General features: G+C 49.5%; 1 protein-coding gene and 1 pseudogene across 1 annotated transcript in view; both read left to right on the top strand.

Moving 5' to 3' along the window:
• The first annotated feature begins 205 nt into the window (after positions 1–205).
• On the top strand, positions 206–13,925 carry LOC112615122 (annotated as a pseudogene).
• A 229-nt stretch (positions 13,926–14,154) lies between these two features.
• The window catches only part of P2RY8 (P2Y receptor family member 8), a 66,225-nt gene continuing 64,251 nt past the window's right edge, over positions 14,155–16,128 (top strand). The window contains exon 1 of the mRNA XM_025372975.1: positions 14,155–14,382. The gene's annotated coding sequence lies outside the window, so the exon portion shown is untranslated. The remainder of the gene's footprint in view (positions 14,383–16,128) is intronic.

The following is a 16,128-nucleotide window of genomic DNA, read 5'->3' as shown; positions in this document are numbered from 1 at the left end:
TTTGTAGAGATGGGGTCTGGCTACATTGCCCAGTGTGGTCTCAAACTCCTGGGCTCAGTTTTCCCACCTAAACCTTCTAAACTTCTGAGATGACAGATGTGAGCCACCATGCCCGACTATTTTCTTTTTCTTTTGGTAAAATTCACAGAACATAAAATTAACCATTTATTTCACTTTATTTTATTTTATTTTATTTTATTTTTATTTGAGATGGAGTCTCGCTCTGTCGCCCAGGCTGGAGTGCAGTGCCGCGATCTCGGCTCACTGAAAGCTCCGCCTCCCGGGTTCATGTCATTCTCCTGCCTCAGCCTCCCGAGTAGCTGGGATTACAGGCACCCACCACCATGCGTGGCTACTTTTTTAAATTTTTAGTAGAGACGGGGTTTCACCGTGTTAGCCAGGATGGTCTCGATCTCCTGACCTCGTGATCCGCCCGCCTCGGCCTCCCAAAGTGCTGGGATGACAGGCGTGAGCCACCGCGCCCGGCCAAAACTAACCATTTTAAAGGATGTGATTCAGTGCCATTGAGCACATTGACAAGACTGCACAATCGTCACCGCTGTCTCTGCTTCCACACATTCTCCTCATCTAAAAGGACTCTCTGTACCCATTAAGCATGAATTCCCAATCCCTGCTCCCCAGTCCCTCACAACCACAAATCCACTCTCTATTTATATGGATCTCCCTGTTCTGGACATTTCATAGAAATGGAATCCTACAAAGTGTGTCCTTCTGTGTCTGGCTTCTCTCACTGAGTGTGATGTCCTCAAGGTTCATCCATGCGGCAGCCTGTGTCATTCCTTTTTCAAGGCTGTATAGCATCCCATTTTCATGGCTGCATAGTATTCCATTGCATGGCTGTGTAGTATTCCATTGCATGGATTTATCCTGCATATCCACTCCTATGTGCATAGATATTTGAGTTGTTTCCACCTTTCCGCTATTGTGTGCTGCTATGTGTATCCCTAAGTGGTTCTGCCTCTCGATAGATTTAATTTAAAAACAATAAACAACCATCAAGTGTTTTCCTCCTGAGTTGCAGGTCACAGGGATGCTTGCCTGGAATTCTACAAAGTGTGGCCTTCTGTGTCTGGCTTCTCTCACTGAGCATGATGTCCTCCAGGTTCATCCATGCGGTAGCCCGTGCCAGAACCCCATTCCTTTTTCATGGCTGCATAGTATTCTGTTGCATGGCTGTGTAGTATTCCATTACATGGATTTATCCTGCATATCCACTCCCATGTGCATGGATATTTGAGTTGATTCCACCTTTCAGCTATTGTGTGCTGCTATGCATATCCCTAAGTGGTTCTGCCTCTTGATAGATTTAATTTAAAAACAATAAACAACCATCAAGAGTTTTCCTCCTGAGTTGCAGGTCACAGGGATGCTTGCCTGGAATCCTACAAAGTGTGGCCTTCTGTGTCTGGCTTCTCTCACTGAGTATGATGTCCTCAAGGTTCATCCATGCGGTAGCCCGTGCCAGAACCTCATTCCTTTTTCATGGCTGCATAGTATCCCATCTTCATGGCTGCATAGTATTCCATTGCATGGCTGTGTAGTAATCCATTGCATGGATTTATCCTGCATATCCACTCCCATGTGTGCATGGTTCTGCCTCTTGATACATTTAATTTAACAAGAAGAAACAACCATAAAATGTTTTCCTCCTGAGTTGCAGGTCACAGGGACGCTTAATCAAGACCCCAGAACTGAGTCTATAAGGGAGTGAAATTGGTAGCCTGGGCCTCCTGTAGCCAGTACTTTGGGTTTTCTGTTTTGTTTTGTTGTCTTCAAAGATTTTAGTGCCAACCTCTGCAGAAAAACAGCACCCCTAGATGAGGAGGATCAGATAGGGTTCGCGATGCAGAAAGTTGGAGGGTGTGGTCCTTCCTCTTCCCGTACCACCTTTGCAGTCAACAACGGACCTACCCAGGGCTTCAGACAGGCGGGGAGACAACCGGGTTACTCAGAAAAGCCTCACGAGAAGGGAAAGGCGGTGTTTACACAGCCCTGGCAGGGTTCTGGTGTCCATGCCTCCCAGGGACAGGGTTCCTGTGAAAGTCATTGTGAAGTATGTTTGCCAGGCACTGGGTCCCAGGACTGCTCCAGTGTCCGGGTCTTTATGGCATGGATGAGAAAGCGTGGCCATCTCTGTTTTCCCCATACACATTCTCTACGTATTGCATCTGGCCCTGAACACCAACTCAAGAGGGCCCTGGTAGCGTCAGCTTCAACCCTGACCCTCCCTGCAGGTGGATTATTCTTCCCTTTCCCTCATTTGCTGGGGCTGGAACCTTCATGTTTCAGGACAGTGTCTTGGTTCTTATATGTTGCTATCATGACATACCATAGCCTGAGGGCTTTATCAACAGCAGGCAGTTATATCTCATGGTTCTAGAGGCTGGAAGTCCAAGGTGAAGACGTGGCAGACTCAGCGTCTGGTGGTCTATGAACCAGTGGCTTCCTGGTCCATAGATGGCGCCTTCTTGCCATATCTGACATGATGGAGGGGGTGAAGGAGCTCTCTGGGGCCCCCTTTATTTTATTTTATTTTGTTTTATTTTATTTTGTTGTCGTTGTTGTTATTTTAGTTTTTTGAGATGGAGTCTCGCTCCATCACCCAGACTGGAGTGCAGTGGTGTGATCTCAGCTCACTACAGTGTCCGCCTGCTGGGTTCACACCATTCTCCTGCCTCAGCCTCCCGAGTAGCTGGGACCACAGGCACCTGCCACCATGCCTGGCTAATTTTGTTTTCGTATTTTTATTTATTTATTTATTTATTTATTTATTTATTTATTTAGAGACAGAATTTCGCTCTTTTTGCCCAGGCTGGAGTGCCGTGGCGCGATCTCAGCTCACCGCAACCTCTGCCTCCCAGGTTCGAGCGATTCTCCTGCCTCAGCCTCTCGAGTAGTTGAGATGACAGACGTGCACCACCACGCCCGGCTAATTTTTGTACTTTTAGTAGAGACGAGGTTTCCCCGTGTTGGTCAGGCTGGTCTTGAACTCCCGACCTCAGGTGATCCGCCCGCCTCGGCCTCCCAAAGTGCTGGGATTACAGGCGTGAGCCACCGTGCCCGGCCTGCTGGTTTTATAAGTGTCTGACGGTTCTCCCTCCACACGCTCTCTCTCTGCTGCCACCTTACGAGGAAGGTGCCTGCTTCCCGTTCGCCCTCCGCCATGACTGTAAGTTTGCTGAGGCCTCCTCAGCCATGTGGACCTGTGAGTCAATGCGGCCTCTTTCCTTTATCAATTACCCAGTCTCAGGCCAATCTTTATAGCAGGGTGACCACGGACTAACACTGCAGGCACAGAACAGAGACCCCCATCCCAGGAAAGAGATACGGAATGCCAAGCTGGGGTTCTGTGGGACCTTGGAATGGAATCTGTCATGAGAAAGGAAATCATATGCCATTAGAAGGAAACAGACTTTGAGATCCACCAGGCCTTTGGGCCAATGGCATAACCATTCCCAGTGATTTTTATTTTATTTTATTTTTTTGAGACAGAGTCTCACTCTGTCATTCAGGCTGGAGTGCAGTTGTGTGATCTTGGCGCTCTCTGCAACCTCCGCCTCACAGGTTCAAGTGATTATTCTGCCTCAGCCTCCCGAGTAGCTGGGGTTACAGGTGCATGCCACCGCACCTGGCTAATTTTTGTATTTTTAGTAGAGACGGGGTTTCATCATGTTGGTCAGGCTGGTCTTGAACTCCTGATCTCAGGTGATCTACCCATCTCGGCCTCCCAAAGTGCTGGGATTACAGGCATGAGCCACTGTGCCTGGCCTTTTTTTTTTTTTTTTTGAGACAGAGTCGTTCTCTTGTTGCCTAGGCTGGAGTGCAATGGCATGATCTTGGCTCACTGCCACCTCCACCTCCCAGGTTCAAGCAATTCTCTCACCTCAGCTTCTCAAGCAGCTGGGGTTACGGGCGCCCGCCCCAGTGCCTGGCTAATTTTTTGTGGTTTTTTTTTTGGGACAGAGTCTCGCTCTGTTGCCCAGGCTGGAGTGCAGTGGCCAGATCTCAGCTCACTGCAAGCTCCGCCTCCCGGGTCTACGCCATTCTCCTGCCTCAGCCTCCCGAGTAGCTGGGACTACAGGCGGCCACCACCTCGCCTGGCTAGATTTTTGTATTTTTTTAATAGAGACGGGATTTCACCGGGTTAGCCAGGATGGTCTTGATCTCCTGACCTCGTGATCCGCCCGCCTCGGCCTCCCAAAGTGCTGGGATTACAGGGTTGAGCCACCGCGCCCGGCCAATTTTTTGTATTTTTAGTAGAGATGGGGTTTCACCATGTTGGTCAGGCTGGTCTCGAACTCCTGACCTTAAGTGATCCCCCACCCCCCTCGGCCTCCGAAAGTGCTGCGATTACAGGCATGAGCCACCATGCCCGGCCCTGAATGTCCTTGTAACACGAGCGTTTGATGACAAAAAGTCCGTGCATCCAGCTGGCACATCAGAGCCCAGCAACTGTCAGTCACCGATACCACCTCACTCAGACCAGGAACGGCTCCGAAGCATCATACCCCCAAAATACACTTGGCCTCTCATCCCGCAAGCAGCCACCAGCCTTTCGCTACAATAGGCTTGGCCCTCAATCCTGCAAGGTTAAGAGGATGATGGTGCAAACAGAAAGGTAAGAATTCATGTCCTAAGACAAGGATCCCAGAGGCTCCGTGAGACCTGCGTCCCCCAAACACCCCCAGGGTGACCTGCAGCGTGGCGCCCGACAGGCCACACACAGTCACATCCATCTCCTCTGCTGCCCCTGGTTCACAGGAAACCAGCTCAGCCCACGATGTCCATCCTTCACTTGTCTCAGAGGGATGGCTCTGAGGCAGGTCCCACACGATCCCTCAAAGGTCTCAGCATGATGGACCCTTGGGTGGCTGTTCGGACCCCATTCATGCTGTGTTCTCTTCTTTCTCTTTCCTTTGTATTCCCCGTCTCCATCCATGCCCAGAATCTTTTTTTGTTTTGTTTTGTTTTGTTTTTTTGAGATGGAGTTTCACTCTTGTTGCCCAGGCTGGGGTGCAATGGCGTGATCTGGGTTCACTGCAACCTCCGCCTCCCGGGTTCAAGGGATCCTCCTGCCTCAGCCTCCCGAATAGCTGGGGTGACAGGCACGTGACACCACATTTGGTTAATTTTTGTATTTTTAGTAGAGACGGAGTTTCACCATGTTTGTCAGGCTGATCTCGAACTCCTGAGCTCGTGATCCACCTGCCTCGACCTCCCAAAGTGCTGGGATGACATGTGTGAGCCACCGCACCCAGCATTTTTTTTTTTCTTTTCTTTTCCTGAGTCTAAATTTCACTCTGTCGCCCAGGCTGGAGTGCAATGGCACGATCTTGGCTCACTGCAACCTCCGCCTCCTGGGTTCAAGTCATTCTCCTGCCTCAGCCTCCCGAGTAGCTGGGATTACAGGTGCCCGCCACCACACAGGACTAATTGTTGTATTTTTAGTAGAGACGGGGTTTCGCCATGTTGGTCAGGCTGGTCTCAAACTCCTGACCTCAAGTGATCCACCCGCGTCGGCCTCCCAAAATGCCGGGATGACAGGTGTGAGCCACCGCTCCCGGCCGACACCCAGGATTTTGCTCAGGGCGTGTTGCAGGAACAGATGAGACAACAGCCCTCCACATCCTAACCTTCCTCGTATCTGCAAAGACCCTATTTGCAAATAAGCTTCCTTTCCCACCTTCAGGGCACGAACCTGCAATTATTTTAAAGGGCGTATGAGAAGCAGCATTCAATGTCCTCCCCATCCCTAAACCAAAGGCTGCAGATAGAATCACGTCTCCACACCTGGCCTGCACGGATGTGCTTGGATTTCGGGACTGGGATTCTATTTCTGGGACGGTCTAGGCCACCCAGGCCTGGGTGAACAGCCCCCGAAAAATTCACGGTGTGCTCAGCCCTGAAACGTTGCGTATGCAGCAGAGAAGCTGGTACAATGGCTCGGACCCCACCGCAGCTCCAGGCCGCCTTGTCTCTCTGTCCCTTGCGTGGGCACCTTGTGAGGGCAGCTGCCAACAGCCTGGTTTCCCAGGGCAGACGTGGGGACCTGGCCGGGGCTGCTATTTCTGTCCCTGTCTTCCTCCAGGGCCCGTCACTTTTCCGTTCCACTCTCAACATCAGGCCCTCAGCCCTCCCGGGACATGAACGCATCCTGTTCCTGGTTTCCTTCAGAGAAACAGCCCCAAATGACCTCACGGCGGTCACTAAACCGACCGGGGTTCAGCCGGCGTCCTCAGATCAAGCTCAGATCGGCTCAGACACCTTCAAACGGCATGTCAGAGAGATGAGCACATTCTTCCCTGCAACCTGCAACCCGGACTCACAAAACACGATGCATGGTCCCCACGAGATGCAGAAATGAGCCTGAGTTATCGACATTGGTCTGTAGCACCCGGCCTGAGGGTTTGTAGCTGCCTCACAGAGAGGTCAAGCAGGTGGACAGCTACGCACGGCCGTCGTCCCAGAAACTAAGAGGGAATTCCTCCTGCCCGATGGGCTTTCGGCTCTGACATTGGTCTCCCTAGGCCTTCAGCCTGGAGCTCACACCCTCAGCTGTCCTGGGTCTCAGGCCTTCAGCCTGGAGCTCACACCCTCAGCTGTCCTGGGTCTCAGGCCTTCAGCCTGGAACTCACACCCTCAGCTGTCCTGGGTCTCAGGCCTTCAGCCTGGAACTCACACCCTCAGCTGTCCTGGGTCTCAGGCCTTCAGACTCAGTATGGAACTCACACATCAGCTCTCCTGGGTCTCAGGCCTTCAGCCTGGAACTCACACCCTCAGCTGTCCTGGGTCTCAGCTCAGGCCTTCAGACTCGGACTAGAACTCACATATCAGCTGTCCTGGGTCTCAGGCCTTCAGCCTGGAACTCACACCCTCAGCTCTCCTGGGTCTCAGGCCTTCAGCCTGGAACTCACACATCAGCTGTCCTGGGTCTCAGGCCTTCAGACTCAGTATGGAACTCACACATCAGCTGTCCTGGGTCTCAGGCCTTCAGCCTGGAACTCACACATCAGCTGTCCTGGGTCTCAGGCCTTCAGCGTGGAACTCACACCCTCAGCTGTCCTGGGTCTCAGGCCTTCAGCCTGGAACTCACACCCTCAGCTGTCCTGGGTCTCAGGCCTTCAGCCTGGAGCTCACACCCTCAGCTGTCCTGGGTCTCAGGTCTTCAGCCTGGAACTCACACCCTCAGCTGTCCTGGGTCTCAGGCCTTCAGCCTGGAACTCACACCCTCAGCCCTCCTGGGTCTCACAGCTTCAGATTCAACAGGAACTCACACCCTCAGCTCTCCTGGGTCTCACAGCTTCAGATTCAACAGGAACTCACACTGGAACTCATACTCTCAACTGTCCTGGGTCTCAGGCCTTCAGACTCAGACTGGAACTCACACCTTCAGCTCTCCTGGGTCTCAGGCCTTCAGACTCAGACTAGAACTCACACATCAGCCCTCCTGGGTCTCAGGTCTTCAGACTGGAACTCACACCCTCATCTCTCCTGGGTCTCAGGCCTTCAGACTCACACTAGAAGTCACACCCTCAGCTCTCCTAGGTCTCAGGCCTTCAGGCTCAGACTGGAACTCACACCATCCGCTCTCCTAGGTCTCAGGTCTTCAGAGTCAGACGGGAACTCACACCCTCACCTCTCCTGGGTCTCAGGCCTTCAGACTCACACTAGAACTCACACCCTCAGCTCTCCTGGGTCTCAGGCCTTCAGGCTCAGACTGGAACTCACACCCTCGGCTCTCCTGGGTCTCAGGTCTTCAGAGTCAGACGGGAACTCATACTCTCGGCTCTCCCGGGTCTCAGGCCTTCAGACTCAGACTGGAACTCACACCCTCGGCTCTCCTGGGTCTCAGGTCTTCAGGCTCAGACTGGAACTCACACCCTCGGCTCTCCTGGGTCTCAGGTCTTCAGAGTCAGACGGGAACTCATACTCTCGGCTCTCCTGGGTAGAAATTCAGACTCAGACTGGAATTCACACCCTTGGCTCTTCCAGGTCTCCAGCTTTTCACACAGCAGATTGCGGGACACTTCAATCTCCGTAATGCTATGAGTTAATTTCCTCCAAGAAGTCTCATATATTATAGAGTTGTTAAAATACATATGTATGTATTGATAAATATGTAAATATGTATAGAATATGTAAATATTTACAAATTATATAAAAGAAATATATTTGCCTATGTCCTCATCTACCTAAAGATATAGACAATAAAACACATATATGTATATACATAAACCTTGCATGCCCAGATAAAAATGGATCTCTTATGTATATATAAAAATATATTCTATTGGTGCTTTTCTCTGGAGAACACTAACTCATGTAACGATACATCTTTTTTTTGGGGGGGTAAACAATTTTATTTTTTAAAATTTTATGCCACAATATTATATTATGCACATTCACAAATAAGAAACTCGTCTTTAGGACACTAACCATCGGAAGTTTTCACCCGACTCACATACTTTTTCCTTTTAAGTTGCTATTGGGTTAACTGATATTTAGCATTTACTCTGAAGTTTGGTAAAACGTGTCATCGATCTGCTACGAGAGAATTCACATCTTTCGCTAAGTGTTCTCTGGGCTTGCACGTACTCTTGACCAAACAAAACATCCCTGGCTCCATACTCTAAACTATCTTTGTAGCCTACATTATAGGACGGGGAAAGCCAAGAGAAATCTTTGTTTTGAGAGGGAGTCTCGCTCTGTCGCCCAGGCTGGAGTGCAGTGGTGCAATCTCGGCTCACTGCAACCTCCGCCTCCTGGGTTCAAGCGATTCTCCTGCCTCAGCCTCCTGAGTAGCTGGGACAACAGGCACCTGCCACCACGCCCAGCTAATTTTTGTACTTTTAGCAGAGACTGCAACCTCTGCTTCCAGGGTTCAAGCGATTCTCCTGCCTCAGCCTCCCGAGTAGCTGAGATTACAGGTGTCCGTGACCACACCTGGCTAATCTGTGTATTTTTAGTAGAGACAGGATTTCACCATGTCGGCCAGGCTGGTCTTGAACTCCTGACTTCGGGAAATCTGCCCACGTGGGCCTCCCAAAGTCCTGGGATTACAGACATGAGCCACCACTCCCGGCCTTTATTTTATTTTAGATTCTGGGGATGCATACGCAGGGTTGTTACAAGATATATTGTGTGATGCTGAGATTTTGGGTATGAATATCTATCTATGACTTAGTTACTGAGCTTAGCACCCAAAAGGTAGTTTTTCAGCCCTTTTTCTCCCTCCTTCCCCTGTCTAGGCGTCTCCAATACCTGTTGTTCTCACCTTTTTTTCTTTTTTTCTGAGATGGAGTTTTCACTCTTGTTGCCCAGGCTGGAGTGCAGTGCCTAGATCTCAGCTCACTGCAAGCTCTGCCTCCCGGGTTCACGCCATTCTCCTGCCTCAGCCTCCCGAATAGCTGGGACTACCGGTGCCCGCCATCATGCCCGGCTAATTTTTGTATTTTTAGTAGAGGCGGGGTTTTGCCACATTGGCCAGGCTAGTTTTGAACTCTTGACCTCAAGTGATCCTCCCACCTCAGCCTCCCAAAGTGCTGGGATGACAGACCTGCGCCACTACGCCTGGCTACCTTTTTGTATTTTAATAGAGATGGGGTTTCACCATATATTTCCTTTCTTCTCTCTGACTCGAACCTGAAATTAATGAAAAATGCCACCCAAAGATAAAATGTTAAGATGGGCATCCCATGTGTTGGCAAAACACACCTGCTCCTGAAAAAAAGTAACAGGGAACTGGGCTCAGTGGCTCACGCCTGTAATCCCAGCACTTTGGGAGGCCGAGGTGGGCAGATCACAAGGTCAGGAGATCGAGATCAGCCTGGCTAACATGATGAAACCCCGTCTCTACTAAAAATACAAAATATTAGCCAGAGGTGGCGGGCATGTGTAGTCCCAGCTACTCGGGAGGCTGAGGCAGGAGAATGGCTTCAACCTGGGAGGCGGAGGTTGCAGAGAGCCGAGATGGCGCCGCTGCACTCCAGCCTGGACGACAGAGCGAAACTCTGTCTCAAAAAAAAAGACAATTTTTAAAAGCCAACCAATGATAAAATGTTAAGATGAGCATCCCATGTATTGCCCGAATACACCTGCTCCTGAAAAAAATAAATAAATAAATAACAGGGAACCGGGTGCAGTGGCTCACACCCGTAATCCTAGCACTTTGGGAGGCCAAGGCAGGCGGATCACGAGGTCAGGAGATCGAGACCAGCCTGGCCAACATAATGAAACCCCATCTATACTAAAAATACAAAAAGTTAGCCAGGTGTGGTGGTATGCGTGTGTAATCCCAGCTACTTGGGAGGCTGAGGCAGGAGAATTGCTTGAACCGGGAAGGCGGAGGTTACAGTGAGCCAAGATGGCACCAATGCACCCCAGCCTGGGCGACAGAGCAAGACTGTGCCTCAGAAATAATAATAATAATAATAATAATAATATTCTATCTATTCAATTTCAGTTGTCTTTACTTTTTCATTACTTTTAGCCTTTTATCAACATATTGTTTTTGAGATCACATCTTTAATTTTCTTGTTGTTGAGACAGAGTCTCGCTCTTTTTCTCAGGCTGTAGTGCAGTGGCGTGATCTCAGCTCACCGCAACCTCCACCTCCCGGGTTCACGCCATTCTCCTACCGCAGCCTGCTGAGTAGCTGGGACTACAGGCGCCCGCCGCTGTGCCCGGCTAATTTTTGTCTTTTGTAGAGATGGGGTTTCACCATGTTGGCCAGGCTGGTCTCGAACTCCTGACCTCAGGTGATCTGCCCGACCTCCCAAAGTCCTGGGTTTATAGGCGTGAGCCACCGTGCCCGGCCTTTGTTTTATTTTAGATTCCGGGGGTACATGTGCAGGTTTCTTACAAAGGTATATTGTGTGATGCTGAGACTTTGGGTATGAATGATCTCATGACCTAGCTACTTAGCTTAGCACCCAGTACATAGTTTTTCAGCCCTTCATCTCCCTCCCTAATGCCTCTTGTTCCCATCTTTTTTCTTTTCTTTCTTTCTTTTTTTTTTTTTTTTTTTTTGACAGAGTTTTCACTCTTGTCGCCCAGGCTGGAGTGCAGTGGCGCAATCTCGGCTCACTGCAACCTCCGCCTCCCAGGTTCAAGCGATTCTCCTGCCTCAGCCTCCCGAGTAGCTGGGATTACAGGCATCCGCCACCACACCCAGCTAATTTTTGTACTTTTAGTACAGACTGCAACCTCTGCTTCCCGGGTTCAAGCGATTCCACTGCCTCAGCCTCCCAAGTAGCTGAAATTACAGATGTCTGTGACCATGCCCGGATAATTTTTGTATTTTTAGTCGAGACGGGGTTTCAGTATGTTGGCCAGGCTTGTCTCGAACTCCTGACCTCAGGTGATCCAGCCACCTCGGCCTCCCACAGTGCTGGGATGACAGGCATGAGCCACCGCACCTGGTCTGTTGTTCCTTTCTTTATGTCCATGAGGACCCCATGTTTACCTCCTGCTTATAAGTGAGAACGTGTGGCATTTGGCTTCCTGTCTCTGTATTAATTCGCTTTGGAGAATGGCCTCCGGCTGGATCTAAGTTTCTGCAAAGGACATCGTTTCATTCTTTTTCATGGCTTTGTACTATTCCGTGGTGTCTATGCACCCCGTTTTATTATTCTTATTATTTTTATTTATTTATTTATTTTTTTTTTGAGACAGAGTTTTGCTCTCGTTGCCCAGGCTGGAGCGCGGTGGTGCCATCTCGGCTCACTGCAACCTCCACTTCCCGGGTTCAAGCGATCCTCCTGCCTCAGTCTCCCAAGTAGCTGGGGTTACAGGTGCCCGACACCACGTCAAGCTTATTTTTTTTGTATTTTTAGTAGAGATGGGGTTTCTCCACGTTGACCAGTCTGGTCTCGAACTCCTGACCTCAGGTGATCCACCTGCCTCGGCCTCCCAACGTGCCGGAATTACAGGCGTGAGCCACCGCGCCCGCCTGTAACGTACCCTATTTTCTTTATCCAGCGCACGCTGGATAAGCACCTGGGTCGACTCTGTGTCTTTGCTATTCTGAATAGTGCTGTGGCGAACGGTGAGAGTGGGTGTCCTTTTAGCAGAATGATTTCTTTTCCTGACTAAGGTGTTTTCAAACAGAAACACACATAATGAAAAGCTACTTACTCATCTGTTGAAGAAAACACTGAGACCAGGGGCCTGAAGGATTCTTTTGATTTTTGTTGTTGTTGTTGTTTTGTTTGTTTGTTTGAGACAGAGTCTTTGTTGCCCAGTCTGGAGTGCGATGGCCTGATCTTGGCTCACTGCAACCTCCACCTCCTGTATTCAAGTGATTCCCCTGCCTCAGCCTCCCCAGTAGCTGGGATTACAGGTGTGCACCACGATGGTCAGTTAATTTTTGTATTTTTAGTAGGGATGGAGTTTCTCCATGTTGGCCAGGCTGGTCTCAAACTCTTGACCTCAAGTGATCCACCTGCCTTGGCCTCCCAAAGTGCTGGGATTACCCGCATGAGACACTACACTTGGACTTTTTGTTCTTTTTTTTTATTTTTTGAGACACTCTCACTCTGCCACCCAGGCTGGAATGCAATGGCCTGATCTTGGCTCACTGCAGTCTCCATCTCCCAGGTTCAAGTGATTCCCCTGCCTCAGCCTCCCCAGTAGCTGGGATTACAGGTGTGCACCACCATGCCCGGCTAATTTTTGTATTTTTAGTAGGGACGGAGTTTCTCCATGTTGGCCAGGCTGGTCTCAAACTCTTGACCTCAAGTGATCCACCCGCCTTGGCCTCCCAAAGTGCTGGGATGACAGGCGTGAGCCAGCACACCCGGACTTTTTTTTTTTTGAGATAGTCTCACTCTGTCACCCAGGCTGGAGTGCAATGGCCTGATCTTGGCTCACTGCAGTCTCCATCTCCCAGGTTCAAGTGATTCCCCTGCCTCAGCCTCCCCAGTAGCTGGGATTACAGGTGTGCACCACGAAGGTCGGCTAATTTTTGTATTTTTAATAGGGACGGAGTTTCTCCATGTTGGCCAGGCTGGTCTCAAACTCTTGACCTCAAGTGATCCACCCGCCTTGGCCTCCCAAAGTGCTGGGATTACAGGCGTGAGCCACCACGCCCGGACTTTTCTTTTTTTTTGAGACAATCTAACTCTGCCACCCAGGCTGGAGTACAATGGCCTGATCTCGGCTCACTGCAACCTCCACCTCCCGGGTTCACACGATTCTCCTGCCTCAGCCTCCCCAGTAGCTGGGATTACAGGCGTCCACCACCACGCCCAGCTAATTTTTGTATTTTTAGTAGGGGACGGGATTTCGCTATGTTGGCCAGGCTGGTCTTGAACTCCTGACCTCAAGTGCTCTGGCCTGCCTTGGCCCCCCAAAGTGCTGGGATTATAGGCATGAGCCCCCACACCCAGGCTGGCTTGAGGGTTTGTACCCTGTCTTTTCCCTGAGCCGTGGTTCAATATTCACTCATTCTTTCTGGGTGACAGATCCTTCCGTCTCAACCTCCTCCTCGCACGAATGACAACAGCCCACCATCGCTCCTCACAAGCAAGGATGCCGGAACTCGGAAACCTGGTCCTCAGTCGTGAAACCTGCCAATCCTCAGGGGATGTTGAGGGTATGAACCTGTTCCGTCCGTGACCCAGTGTCAGAGCTGGAATGATCAGTGCCCAAGGTCTGTTGGCTTGTCACAGTCTGGCCGTGTACCAAGAGACGTCGCAATTCGCACGGCTTTAGAATCTAAAAGGAAACATGTTCTGGTTTTTTTTGTTTTTTTTTTTTTTTTTTTTTGGTTTTGTTTTAATTTCAGAAGAAACAGGAATCTGTTCTGGGGAATGCCACGACTCTTCACCGCTGGTGACAACGTCGAGGAAAATCATTCTCCCTCTTTTCCTCTCTAGAAAATTCTCAGGGTTTTCTTCGAGTAGGGCCCCCTGGGAGCCAGTGATAGGGAGGTGGGCGGTTAACGGTGTCGCCCAGAGACCGAGCGATGAGCTCAGCCCTGCACACCAGTGTTCAGACAGTTACACAGGAAATTTCACAACAGGCTTCCTTTCCACCTAAGCCTGAGTCGTAACCGTGGTTGTCCGCTTGGAGGTGGAGTTTGCAGAATTTGCATTCGGAGATGGTCATGCCAGCCGGCGGGCCACCCAGCGGGGCGGCCACCCTTGCAACGTTTGCTGGAGAGATGGAACTGGAAGGGCAGCTGTCTGCCACCAGCAAGCACTTTCTCAACCACTCTGAGTGGCCAGGGCTTGCAAGCTGGTGGCTGGCCCTCTGAGTCCTGGGCTCTGAGGCACACGGCTGTCGACTTAGGCGTTGGATTCCGTTACCTGGAGAACCTCTGAACTCTCACCTGCTCCTTCTGCCGCTGCCTCTGCACGGGTGAGCTGCCGGGCTGGCCGTTTCTTCTTGTTCTGTGTTGTCAAGGGAGACAAGAGGGTCACTGGGAGGGTCTGTGTGGGGTGAGAACATGGGGGAAGACGGTGCAAACCCCATGAAGTATATTCTTCTCACGCTAGAGGAGACCAGGTGTGCAAATCTGCAAATTCCCTGCGAAGGAGACTGCAGAACCGCTTAGCGGGGAAATGCTCACATTTTCCAGGGATGCAAACCACCTTTCCTTTAAAAACTCATTCCATGAACTTTGGGAGGCTGAGGCGGGCAGATCACGAGGTCAGGAGATCGAGACCATCCTGGCTAACAAGGTGAAATCCCATCTCTACTAAAAAAATACATTTAAAAAATTAGCCAGGTGCAGTGGTGGGCACCTGTAGTCCCAGCTACTCGGGAGGCTGAGGCAGGAGAACGGCATGAACCCGGGAGGCGGAGCTTGCAGTGAGCCGAGATCGCGCCACCTCACTCCAGCCGGGGCGACAGAGCGAGACTCCGTCTCAAAAAAATAAATAAAACTCATTCCATTAAAGGCACCTCTCTTGAGGTTAACCTGAGAGAGGGGAAGCAGCTGGGGCTGCCGCTCGTAACACATTTATGCCGGAGGTTGCAGTTTCTTGAATGTTTGCAATCCGACCTTGGCAATGACCTTGAGCCGTGGGCTATAAATAACTCCCGAATGCTTAGCGTTCCCATAATGGAACAGTAGGCATCAAGTCAATGGGTTTGAAAGCCCTGTGGGTGCCTGGATGAGCGTGGTGGCCCCTCGTCACCCCCTCGGTGCCAGGGAGACCCCAGACCCGGGTGTCACCGCCACCTCAGTCCTCGTTTGCACAGGTCCACTTAGAAACCCTGATTCCTTGGGCTTCTTCAGATCCGTCCCTAAAACGTTGAGAAAAGCCAAGTCCCCACGCGCCGACCTGGTGGAGGGACATCTCGGAATTCCCGGCCACACACACAAGTGCCGCTGCTGTGGCACCGTATGTCACATTTCTATGAAGAGGAACCGTGGTCACGCGGCTCTGTTCCCAAAAAGAAAAGGGTTTTTTTTGGGGTGTGTGTGTGTGTGTGTGTGTGTGTGTGTGTGTGTGGTTGTTTCTTCCCATGTTGTTATGTTTCCGTAAGGTGAATGCGCACGCGGAAACGCGAGGCCCCTGAGTAAAAAGCACCAAGGAGCTGAAACCCCTGAGGAAGCAGGTGCATCTGACCACGCCGTCCAATCTCTCCTTCCTGCTCTGTTCCTCCTTGCATAGCCCACTCCACTTTGGCAAGCAGCACCAGATAGTAGCATGTGTGTGTGTGTACATATATAATATATAAAAATATATATAATATATAATATATAAAATACAGAAATATATTATTATATATAAATATATGATATATGATATATATTATATATAAATATAAATATATAAGACATATAAATATATATAATATAAATATATAAGACATATAAATATATATTATAAATATATAAGACATATAAATATATATTATAAATATATAAGACATATAAATATACATTATAAATATATAAGATATATAAATATACATTATAAATATATAAGATATATAAATATACATTATAAATATATAAGATATATAAATATATATTATAAATATATAAGATATAATATATAAATATATAATATATAAATATATAAGATATATAATATATAATATATTATATATTATATGATATATAAATATCTTATATATAAATATATAAGATAT

The sequence above is a fragment of the Theropithecus gelada genome, chromosome X, assembly GCF_003255815.1.
Source record: "Theropithecus gelada isolate Dixy chromosome X, Tgel_1.0, whole genome shotgun sequence".
NCBI lineage: Eukaryota > Metazoa > Chordata > Mammalia > Primates > Cercopithecidae > Theropithecus > Theropithecus gelada.
This window is presented reverse-complemented; position numbering and strand designations above follow the sequence as displayed.